Raw genomic sequence first — 12,400 nt, 5'->3', positions numbered from 1 at the left:
ACCAACAGCTCCCCCTCATCGTCCAAACACCACCACCCTATTGTCCAAACCGCCATAACCCAGCCGGACAAGCAGCAGTTGTTGCTGCTGCGTCGTCACTGTCCGTCGCGCCACCAACTCCCTCCATCCCGTTCAGCTTCCCCTACTCACCCGTCGTCAAACTCCACCAGTCGAAAACGCAACCATCAAACCTCCGTTCATACCCCAGCCCGGCGAGCAGCGCTATCGCGGCTGCTGCATTGCGTCGTCCCACCCCTCATGTCCAAACAATCACTTGGAAACGTCAACAGCAGCCATGACCCATCCTCCGTCCCTTCGCGTTCGAGTTTATGGTGCGAGCTATTCCGTTTGAGCTTTGATGACTGTTTCTATGGCTTCCCGTTTGAAGTCCGTTCGAGTGCCGATGTGAGGTTCTAGTTCGTTGGTTTCGTTTGCTGTCATCTCGCTGACTATGGTTCCGTTTTGGTTCGATAAATGAATTGTAAACCTCCAGCAGTGTTTGTCATTAGAGGTTAGTTTCTAATCTTTATTTGAGTAGATATCGGCTACTATCATGTCCGAGCTCGAATACATGTTATGATGAAATTTTTGTTTAAATCTATCGAGTTTTAGTTTTTTTTTGTGTTTATGCTACTGCTATCTCAAATTGGCGTGCTAGACGAAAAGTTGTGCAAAACGTTTTTTTCATGATCGTGACTAATTTGCCGAATTTGTAGCCGGATTGATTTAATAAGTCCTATCATGATTTTGCTAGTCATTATTCTGTTGGTTGCCACATGGGTTAGTTCTAACGTATGCTCATAATTAATTATAGTTTGTCAAGCTTAAAACACTCTCTATTAGCCATACATCCTACTAGCCATCCATTGTTAAATTAATGAATTAGTATTTCCTTTTAGAGACAAACAAATTAGCGAATTGTAGTTGGTTTAGGCTTACCCTTTTTATATATATAAAAAAAACAATAATAAAAATGAAACGAGCCTCGCCAAATGAAAACGCACAAATTGCGGGGCCCTCTAAATATATGTATTAAACACTTAGATTCCGGGACGGGCCGTTTAGAAACTTCACGGCCCCACCTAAAATAATAATGCGCTAGTTGCTTTAGGCGCGCCTTTAATAATGTTATCTCCCTAAACTCGGGTGCACACTTATGTGACCCAAATCCAAATCTCAACGGAGTCGAAATATGTCTTTAGTCACGGGCGCATTGATTGTGGCGTGGCCCGAGATGCATTTCCATGACGTTGTAAATTCCTTTTAATAATAAATGAGACGAGCCTCGACAAACAAAAATGTAGAAGCTGTGGGGGCCTCTAAATGCATATATATTAAAAATACTTAGAATTCGGGACATGCCGTTTAGCAAATTTTACGGCCTTCCCCAAAATAACAATACGTTAGTTGCCTTAGGCGCGTCTTAATAATTTATTTTTCTTAATTCGGGTGCACATTTATGTGACCCAAATCCAAATCTCAACCGAGTCGAGATATGTCAATAACCACGGGTGCATTGATGTAACGTGGTTCGAGACATGTTTTCACGATGTTGCAAGTCCTATAAAAATAACAGTGAATGATAAAAGCGGTTAAAAGATAAAATTTGCACATAAGTTCATATTGTATTAAAAATCAGATAAATAAGCCAAATATAACAGTTGAGCGACCGTGCTAGAACCACGGAACTCGGGAATGCCTAACACCTTCTCCCGGGTTAACAGAATTCCTTATCTAGATTTCTGGTACGCAGACTGTAATATAGAGTCATTATTTTCCTCGATTCGGGATTAAAATTGGTGACTTGGGACACCCTAAATCTCCCAAGTGGCGACTCTGAAATAATTAAATGAATCCCGTTTCGATTGTCCTTTAATTGGAAAAAAACTCCCCTGCGCCCCCCGGGCGCGGAAAAAGGAGGTGTGACAGGCATGGGAGACAAAGTTTAAAATAAAGAAGACATTTAATAGTGGGACAAAGCATGCCATTGGGGGAATAATTTGGGGTTGGGAATTGAAGACTTGTCTTGCTATATATATAGGGTCATTTGACACATTTTGGAGAGGATTTTTAGGAGAGTTTTTAGGACTTGAACATTAAGGAAGACTTAGAGATTATTGGGAGAATATTTTTGAGAGTAATACATTCTGGAAAATTTCAAGAGTGTTAGAGAGTAAAAGAGAAAGACAACTTGAACTTCTACTTGAATAAATTCCGTTTGTCTTTTCTCGAGTGTTATTGAAAAATCAGTAAACTACTGCATCTTGTATCCGTCTCTCTTCTGCTTTGACTACAATTGCACTTTGGTATTGCTGAGTTTTCAATCTGTTATTGGGTTATTCTACTGGTTGTTACTGGTTTGCGGTGTTGCTGAACTTGCTGTTGTTGTAGTATTATTGCTGCTGACTCCTACTTCTTTTGTTCTTGTACTGCTGTTTCCAGGTACACATTTGTACAATCTCGGCTTGAAGCAAAAATGAAATATTAATCAGGCTTTGTTCCTGTTGAATTCCTCCTGTTTAGATTTGTGGTTGAATATAATTTTTCTTTCTTCGTATAAAGATGTAGTTGAATGATTAATGAATAATGAGGTTGCATATGTATACTTTCTTCATCTAATAATGTTAGTTTAAATTAATCGGAGAATAATTAATCTGTTTTGATATTATGGTCAATCTCATGTTCTAGTATTATTGAATAACAGAATATAAAATGAAAGCAGTTTTTCTTTGTACAAACTCGATCGCAATTTTCCATTCGCATTAGCCGTAAACTAATAACTAATAAGTTACGTTTTTCAGCATGTAAATAATTAAGAGATTTTCTTTTATTTTAGAGACGAACTTAATAGAAAATATAGTCACTGTAGGTTTATCCTTTAAAATAAAAATGAGACGAGCCTCGCCAAATAAAACGTATAGATTGCGGGGCCCTCACAAAAATGTATGGTTTAATTAGAATTCGGAAGGACTGTTTAGCGAATTTCATGGTCTTCCGAAAATAATAACGTGATAGCCTCTTTAGGCGCGTGTTTAATATTTTACTTTCTTAAGCCTGGGTGTGCATTTCATGCGACCCAAATCCAAATCCCAAAACATCAAATAAAACGAGTTCCGGATTGTGGGTGCATTTCATGTGACGCAGTCCAAAGACGTGTTTTAAGCGATGTTCACATTTCTTTTAAAAACAATAATAATAAAGCGGTTAAAAGGTTAAAATTGGCACATCAGTTCACAATTGTATTAAAATCAGATAAATAAGCCGAATATGACAGTTGAGCGACCGTGCTAGAACCACGGAACTCGGGAATGCCTAACACCTTCTCCCGGGTTAACAAAATTCCTTATCCGGATTTCGGGTACGCAGACTGTAATATGGAGTCATTCTTTTCCTCGATTCGGGATTAAAATTGGTGACTTGGGACACACTAAATCTCCCAAGTGGCGACTCTGAAATAAATAAACCAATCCCGTTTTGATTGTCCTTTAATTGGAAAAACTCCCTTGTACCCTTGCGGGTACGGAAAAAGGAGGTGTGACAGTCTTATGACATTCCAAGAGATTTTGTTGACGTATTTCTCATGTATTGCATTTATTTATACATGTACATTGGCCCATGACCAGACGGCGTTATATACGTATATATATGGGATATAGAAAATGTTACGGCGTTATATACGCACCACCACCTGATCAGCTGGTATACGTTGATGATTTTTCCTACAGTGACCGAGATGATATGATGGGATGCCGTCAGAGGCTTGATGATGTTATGAATACATGAACCTATGCACGACATGACATTCATATGCATATGCATGACACTACAAGTATTTCATGGTTTACAGAATTATCCAAACTTACAGGTTGAGTCATTTACTCTATATTTCATCTATGTACTTATTTATGTGTCTTACATACTCGGTACATTATTCGTACTGACATTCTTGTTTACCCGGGGATTGCGTTTCATGCCCGCAGGTCCTGATAGACAGGTTGAGAGTCTTTTAAGTAGGCTATCAGCTCAGCGAAAGATGTTGGGGCGCTCCATTTGCTCTGGAGTTGCTTATTTGGTTAGTATGATTTAGACATGCATTGATTGGCATGTTGGGGCCCTGTCCCGACCTTATGACGTTTATGTACTCTTAGAGGCTTGTAGACGTATGTCATGTATATGAAAGATTGTACGGCCTTGTCGACCTATGTTCAGTGTACAAGTGATTATTTTTGGCCTTATAGGCCCGCACGTCATATGTATAAGTCAGTATATCAGGTTGGGTCGTCTTATGTCGAGTGTTCTTTCATGTTTTATTCTCGTTACCTCATACGACCCTTCTGGCCTATTTACCCATGTTAATGAAATGAGAAAGATACGTTACGTTGGTACTCGGTTGAGTAAAGGCATCGGGTGCTCGTCGCGGCCCATCGGTTTGGGTCGTGACAAAAGTGGTATCAAAGCAGTTCTTTCCTAGGATGTCTACAAGCCGTGTCTAGTAGAGTCTTGTTATGGGTGTGTCATGCACCACACTTATAAGCAGGAGGCTACAGGGCATTTAGGATTGTCACTCTTTATTATTACTCTAGATCATGTGGTAAAGCTCAGTTGTAAAAACTCAATTTCATAACCTCCATCTTATTTATAATACGATGATGCCTACATCTAGAAAGACAGTTGGTAAGAGATATAGTTGTGGAAGAGTTGAGTTAGAGGAACTCGATTTTTCATGATGCTTATGATAAATAAATATAAGGTCTTTAGTATATCATGTGTGTACTAAGACGTATAAGCCCCTTGATAAGGAGCCTTAAGCCAAGAATATCTATCTACCTTTATGGGGAAAGACAATGAGAGATTCATAAGATAAATACAAGTTTCAACAAGCAAAAGAAGCAAGATGAAGAAGAGTACGAGGCACCCAATTAATGAAGGTTAACAATATTTACAACTCTGACAGAGGAATATAAGCCTTTGACTTACCTTCAACAGTAACAGAGGTATGTACAATTGGCCACACTAATCTCAGTTATGCCCTATAGGAGCTAATATATATGGTTTAAGAGAAGGATGGGATATCAGAATCCGGATGGGGTTAGAGTAACCCAAAATGGTGGATGGATTAGTTGTATTAGTTGGCGTTCCCGAAGGATATTGTAAAAGTACTAATAAATATCCTTGTGAAACGTCCAGATATGCACTCTAAAATAGTACAGCTAGATATGAGTACTACAAAGATAGGAACTGGAAGCCTTAAAGGGATAAATATTACCTAAGAGTGGCTCCCATCCCTAGTAGAGCGAGAACGTTAAGCAATCCGAAGAGCCAGTGGATGGAGAAGGGGAGCAAAAAGCAAAAGAACGTCTTGTTAAAGTTTTCAGAATAAAGTGATAGATAGAATATAAGCGGGGAAATAAGAAGAGAGTTAATGAAGTATTATGAGTAAAATGTGATACATGGATGACAACGGTAGATCAAAAAGATGACAGTATTACAGAGTCTATAGTCAAGTGAAGGAAAAAGATGAGAGGTGACGGGCCTTGAGAGAACAAAGGAGTATAGGCTCTAAAGTCATATCCTTATTTCGAGAAATAAGTTCGCGACGCTAACGTGATTACCTAAAGAAAAGGTTAGACCCTAGAATAATATAAATCAGTATGGACTGGTGAAAAAGATAAACTAAACATGAATTAGGGACTGAGTGATTCGATGATGGTCGGCATCTTGAGAACTTCATATTGCATTCTGGTGATAATAGAATGGACCACAAAAGAAGATTCATGAGAAATTCAGAGAATGGTTATTCAGGAAGACGTTTCCCTAAAGCAAGCAATGTGAGCAAAGTTAAGCTTAAGGGACTGTATGTGCCAGTTACACTAAGTGTCACCCTCGTGAGTAAGGAATTTTGTTATCCTTGGTGAAGAAGGGTTACCGTAAGGCGAGTAAGGGTCATCGATGATGTGAAAGGACGCCAAAGATGAAGAGGTAAAACATCTATAGGTAGGTCGTCATAGCTCCAAGTATTAGTACTTCCCTAAAGGGGGGAATATGGAGTGATAATGGCACTAAGTCAAACTTAAGCGGTTCTAGTAATTATAGAATAGAAAAAGAATAATGCGATAAAAATGAGAAAGGGATGAGATTGCAGTTATTCAAAGCCTACAGATATGCTATGATTTCAGAACATTATGCAAACTCGACGTCAAGAAAAGGAAATAAGGGTTCCTTCCCGGGATGTTATTGATAAATAAGGAGCTAGTGCAAAAGGTAAGTTAAGACAAAGGAAATAAACCAAGAAAGATTACGCGGAATATAGATATGAGAATGGGACAACGAGTAGTTAATAGCTGATTTAGGAAAAGCCTAGTTATGGCTGGACAAGAAGGTACAGACAAATCAACATATCGTACAAGATAAATATAGTGAACCCCAACATGGGGAATTGTCTCGCAGATATAACATCATAACCTTGAGAAATATTAAGATAGGAGTTGGTGTAGTTAAAGGTACCATATGAGTGTTACAAGATAAAATAAAGTGCCACTAGGAAGACAATCAAAATATCAGCTCAGAAGCAACCCTACGAAAATAAGGGCATGAATGTAAGTAAGTAAGGATAATTACAAGTAAGAAAGAACATCAAAAATTCCACCGGGTAAACAATGTAATATGCTCGTAGCCTTGTAAGAATCAGAGGGTCCTCCCTAAAGTACTAAAATGAAAGACTAGCTAAAGGAATAAGGAAGAAAGCTTCAGCCTAAGCACAATAACCTAAAAAAGAAATGGTCTTGTAACAACAGTCTCACAACAATATCGTATGCACTCCATAAGAAAGTGGCACCTATCGTGGCTAATGAAAAGGTAATATTCATGATCATATGAGTTGTATGGAATTCCAAAATACGTGGGAACTAAGGAAAGCTAAGTATGCACGCTACAAGGGGGCAGAAAGACCAGGAAAAGTAATAGATTACGTTTGAAGAAAGCTGAGAAAAAATGAAAGGAATTATTCGAACAATGATCCAGAATTAGTTACGTTATGAACGCACTTACGATTTCAGAATATTATCCATGCAACATATATATATATTGACATTCATACAGCCTTAGAAGATTTCGGTATAAGTTAAAAAAAATTGAACCTGGGTCATTAACAAAGTATTAAATTGTTAGAAGATTAAATCATGGATATTCCATAGCACCCATGAAAGGCTAAAGTAATACCACGAGCTGCAGATCGCAAGACAGCTTAAGACTACATAAAGGCTGATCAGAAGAAAGAGGAAACTAAAGAGCTACAACAATGAAGTAAATCAGGAGTCTGATTATTGGACCCAGAAAATTATAGAAATCGTGATTGAGAACTTTGCAGGATCACTCTTAATATCAGAGGTGCAAGATAGATAATACAACAACCATATTCTATAATGGCTCTACAAGAAAGCCAGTTAGAAGAAGTACCAGCCTTATAAAAAACCAGTATGAATCTCTCACCGGATTGTGTATACACCAGAGGTGCAAGTATTATAATAGAGCTTCAAGTTGTGAATATGAATTGTACCTATGTGGAAAAGAGGTCATGAAAGATATAGAAGATGTAATACGAGATTTTAAGTTAAGTAAGGTAAAAGTGAATAACATACGAGATACTCAGATACAAAAGGTTGTGAATAATCTATACTTCAAATAGATGGCTAATAGCGCTGGGATTCAGTATCCAGGAATGATAGCGGTGTCATTGGTGGCATATCTTCCCAGCCTATGGTTTCTAGGTATCGAGAAGTCTAGTTAAGAGAGTAAAGAAGAGTTAGAGATGATGCGATGTCTCGCTTAATGTTCCAGAATAACACAAGAAAATATATGGTGTAAGCAAGTTGAAGGAAAGTTGCGAGGAGTATAAATAGATATGTGTAGGTCGCAAGCTAAAGTATGGTAGAGCGACAAAGTTTTAGGAAGACATGAGTAAGGATAACAAAAGGCGAGTGAGAAGGTGACCAGAATGGATAAATCCTTAGAATTAAGCTCATGAAAATAAGAGAGCTGATGGTTTCTCTAAACTATATAAAGCTCAATATAATCTGAAGGAACTCAAAAGAGTCTAAGACTAGTAGCATTTAGAAGAGATGGAATACTGCCTTGGTAGTACAATGAGGGTGAAATTGTGATAGATAAAGGATAACATTTGGGCCTTCGATTGAGTAATGATTTGAAGAGGATTTCATGAATTGTACGGGATTAAAATACCTATGTAGGTGAATCACTTTGGGATGCTATAAACTACGGTTATTGAAGTACAGTATTGCCGCTAGGTGGATTAGGAAAATCACTTCAAATGTTCCACGATGCAACGTGAGCCCTAATGTTACATAAGAGGTCAACTTATCAGTGGTAGATTATGGATCAACATTAAGATGAATAAACAATAGATACAAGTTACAAAGTATGAGGTGAGATTAGGTCGTCATTCTTAAGATGAACAAGTAACGAGGAATCATTATAGGATTTAGATTTATACATATGGCATAAGTAACTAAAGTAACCTGGAGTTCGGTAGCAGACCTCAGTAACAATAAATCAAAGTAAGAGTTATGGTATAGTATGACCTACCTAGATACAGTAAAGTCATACGAATGGATAAACAGATCTACGAAATAAGATATAGCAATATTTGTAAGTTCAAAAAGTACCAAACAAAGAACTTCAAGTATACCTAAAGATTCCTAGAGGGACATCTTGTCAAGCTCTGTATATGTTTACAAAGTGAGGCCTAGGGATTGGCTAAAAGCTGGAGGGAAAAGGAGAGAAGAGTCGCATAGGCACACTTACAAAGCCAGAGTCATACAGGCTGCATGACAGAAGGTAGCAACAATTATGAGATTGGAAATATTTCGACCACAAGTCGTGGTATGAGAAAGAGGACTAAAGGGGGGAATGCCCTAGACTTTGGAATTATTCACAAAACAGTTGCCTAGATAGCAAGGAGAGTACTAAAGTATTCGAAAGACATAAGTTATGAAAATGATAAGCACATCAGTCAACATTCGAGGACGAATGTTCCAAAGGGGGGAAAGATGTTACACCCCATGTTTTCATACATGGAAGTATGCCAAAAGTAAATTGATATAAGATCAAAAATGAGATATTACGTCATACATTTTCATACCAACGTTAAAGTTTCGCCATAAGTTAATCAACGTAAGTTCGGGAATGGGATTATTTTGAGATTATAAGCATTATAATATTTCAAATAAGTGATGAGTAAATTCGTGAAGTTGAGAGGGTAAGCAAATCGAAAAAAAGAATTTTTTGAAGTTTGACATTTTGAAATAAAATACGGTCCGAGCTAAAATACTCGGTACTTATGGACTAATGTTATACAAGGTATCATATGACTATGATAGCAAGATGTATAAAGTGTGTTAAAAGTGAGTAGTATTTTGAGTAACTTTAGATAATTTTTGATTATGTGAATAATTGGATAATTATTAGTTAGTCGGAGATTAACAAGTTAATTAAGAGATTAGTGGATAAATATTAAAATTATGGATAAGATTAAATGCCTCAATGTGGCAGCCAAGGGAGTAGGTAATAAGTGACTCATAAGTCACACTTTAAGGTGGCAAATTAGTGTGCTTAGTTGGCTTAGTCACCACACAAAGTGGGGCCCACCTAATCATTAAGGATAACACCCTAATTAAAAAAATTATCTTTCAAGTCTCTTAAGAAAGGCACATAGTAACATTTCTTCTAAGAATTCAAGCCAAGATTCCTTCCATTCTTTCGGTTGTTATTTCAGCAATAGTAACGTTCTTTCTCGGGCCATTTCTCATCTCTTAAGGAAAGAGGAAAGCAACGATAATTTTCCAAATAGCAATGTTATTGCTTCGGGTATTTCATACAAATTTTTTCCTATTTCGATCTCGTGGCTTCATGTTTCATTGTAATTGGTGTGTGTTAGAAGGATTGTCTAGAGGATCGGCTCAGGTATGTTAAGGCTATCCCTTCTTTCCTTTTGGCATGATCTATACGACACAAACAAAACGAATAAATGCACAATTTCCACAAATGACTCTATTCATAGAAATACTAGAGGTTCATATGTTCTTGATTCCCCATATGTCTTATTATTCTATTGTCTGTTCATGGGTCTTAGAAAATAAGTAAGTTGGTAAAGTTTATTTCATGATACTACTCAAAGGCATAATGGTCTTATGACATTCTAAGAGATTTTGTTGACGTACTTCTCATATATTGCATTTATTTATACATGTACATTATCCATGACCAGACGATGTTATATACGCATATATATGATATATATGTATATGGGATATGGAAAAAGGTTACGGTGTTATATACGCACCATCACCTGATCAGCTGGTATACGTTGATGATTTTTCCCACAGTGGCCGAGATGATATGATGGGATGCCCTCAGAGGCTTGATGATGTTATGAATACATGTACCTATGCATGACATGACATTTATATGCATATGCATGACACTACAAGAATTTCATGATTTACAAAATTATCCAAACTTACAGGTTGAGTCATTTACTCTATATTTCTTCCATGTACTTATTTATGTGCCTTACATACTCGGTACATTATTCGTACAGTCATCCTTTTTTGCTCAGGGACGCAATATTTCATGCTTGCAGGTCCCGATAGATAGGTTGAGAGTCTTCCAAGTAGGCTATCAGCTCGACGAGATGTTGGAGCGCTCCATTTGCTCCGGAGTTGCTTATTTGATTAGTATGATTTAAACATGCATTGATTGGTATGTCGGGGACCTGTCGGGGCCTTATGATATTTATGTACTCTTAGAGGCTTGTAGACATATGTCATGTATATAAAAGATTGTATGGCCTTGTCGACCTATGTTCAGTGTACGAGTGATTATTTTGGCCTTATAGGCCCGCATGTCATATGTATAAGTTAGTATATCAGGTTGGGTCGTCTTATGTCGAGTGCTCTTTCATGTTTTATTCTTGTTACCTAATACGACCCTTCTGGACCATTTACTCATGTTAATGAAATGAGAAAGATATGTTACGTTGGTACTCGGTTGAGTAAGATCACCGGGTGCCCGTCGCGGCCTATCGGTTTGGGTCGTGACAGGAGGTCAGTCAGCTAGGGGTCGCCTTAGAGGGGGAGGTCGATCAGGTGGCAGTCAGGCCTATTTCTATGCACTCCCAGCTAGCCCCCTAATACTATTGCTTCAGATGTTGTGATCACAGGTATTGTCTTAGTCTGTCGTAGAGATGCCTCTGTATTATTTGATCCCAGTTCCACTTATTCTTATGTGTCATCATACTTTGCTCGTTATTTGGATACGCCCCATGAGTCTCTTGTTTCATCTGTTCATGTATCTACTTCGGTGGGCGATACTATTGTTGTGGACCGTGTGTACCGGTCGTGTGTGGTGACTATTGGGGGTCTGAAGACCCGAGTGGACGTATTGTTGTTATATGGTGGACTTTGATGTGATATTAGGCATGGATTGGCTATCTCCGTGTCGTGCTATTTTGGACTGTTATGCTAAAATAGTGACTTTGGCTATGTTGGGTGTGCCACGGATTGAGTGGCGAGGTTCGAACGTTTATGTTCCCAGTAGGGTGATTTCATTCTTGAAGGCCCAACGTATGGTTGTGAAGGGTTGTCTTTCTTACTTACCTTTGTGAGGGATGTCGGTGCAGAGACTCCTAGTATTGATTCTGTTCCTGTTGTGAAGGATTTTTTCGATGTGTTTCCTGCAGACCTGTCGGGCATGCCACTGGACAGGGATATTGATTTTGGTATTGATCTGGTGCCGGCACTCAGCCCATTTCTATTCTACCGTATCATATGGCACCAACAGAGTTGAAGAAGTTAAAGGATCAGCTTCAGGAACTCCTTGATAAGGGGTTTATTCGGCCTAGTGTGTTGCCTTGGGGTGCACTTGTTCTATTTGTGAAGAAGAAGGATGGCACGATGAGAATGTGCATTGATTACAAGCAATTGAACAAAGTAACAATCAAGAATAAGTATCCTTTACCTCGTATCGATGATTTGTTTGACCAGCTTCAGGGAGCGAGAGTGTTCTCCAAGATTGATATCCGTTCAGGTTATCACCAGTTGAAGATCGGGGAATCGGATATTCTTAAGACAACTTTGAGGACCCGATATGGTTATTATGAGTTCTTGGTGATGTCTTTTGGGCTGACCAATGCCCCAGCAACGTTCATGCATTTGATGAACAGCGTGTTTCGGCCCTATCTCGACTCGTTTGTCATAGTTTTCAATGATGATATTCTGGTGTATTTGCGTAGTTAGGAAAAGCACGCGGAGCATTTGAGAGTTGTGTTACAGAGATTGAGGGAGGAGAAGTTTTATGCAAAGTTCTCCAAGTGTGAGTTTTGGCT

Source organism: Nicotiana sylvestris, chromosome 1 (assembly GCF_000393655.2).
Source record: "Nicotiana sylvestris chromosome 1, ASM39365v2, whole genome shotgun sequence".
NCBI classification, from domain to species: domain Eukaryota; kingdom Viridiplantae; phylum Streptophyta; class Magnoliopsida; order Solanales; family Solanaceae; genus Nicotiana; species Nicotiana sylvestris.
Note: the sequence above shows the minus strand (reverse complement) of the source record.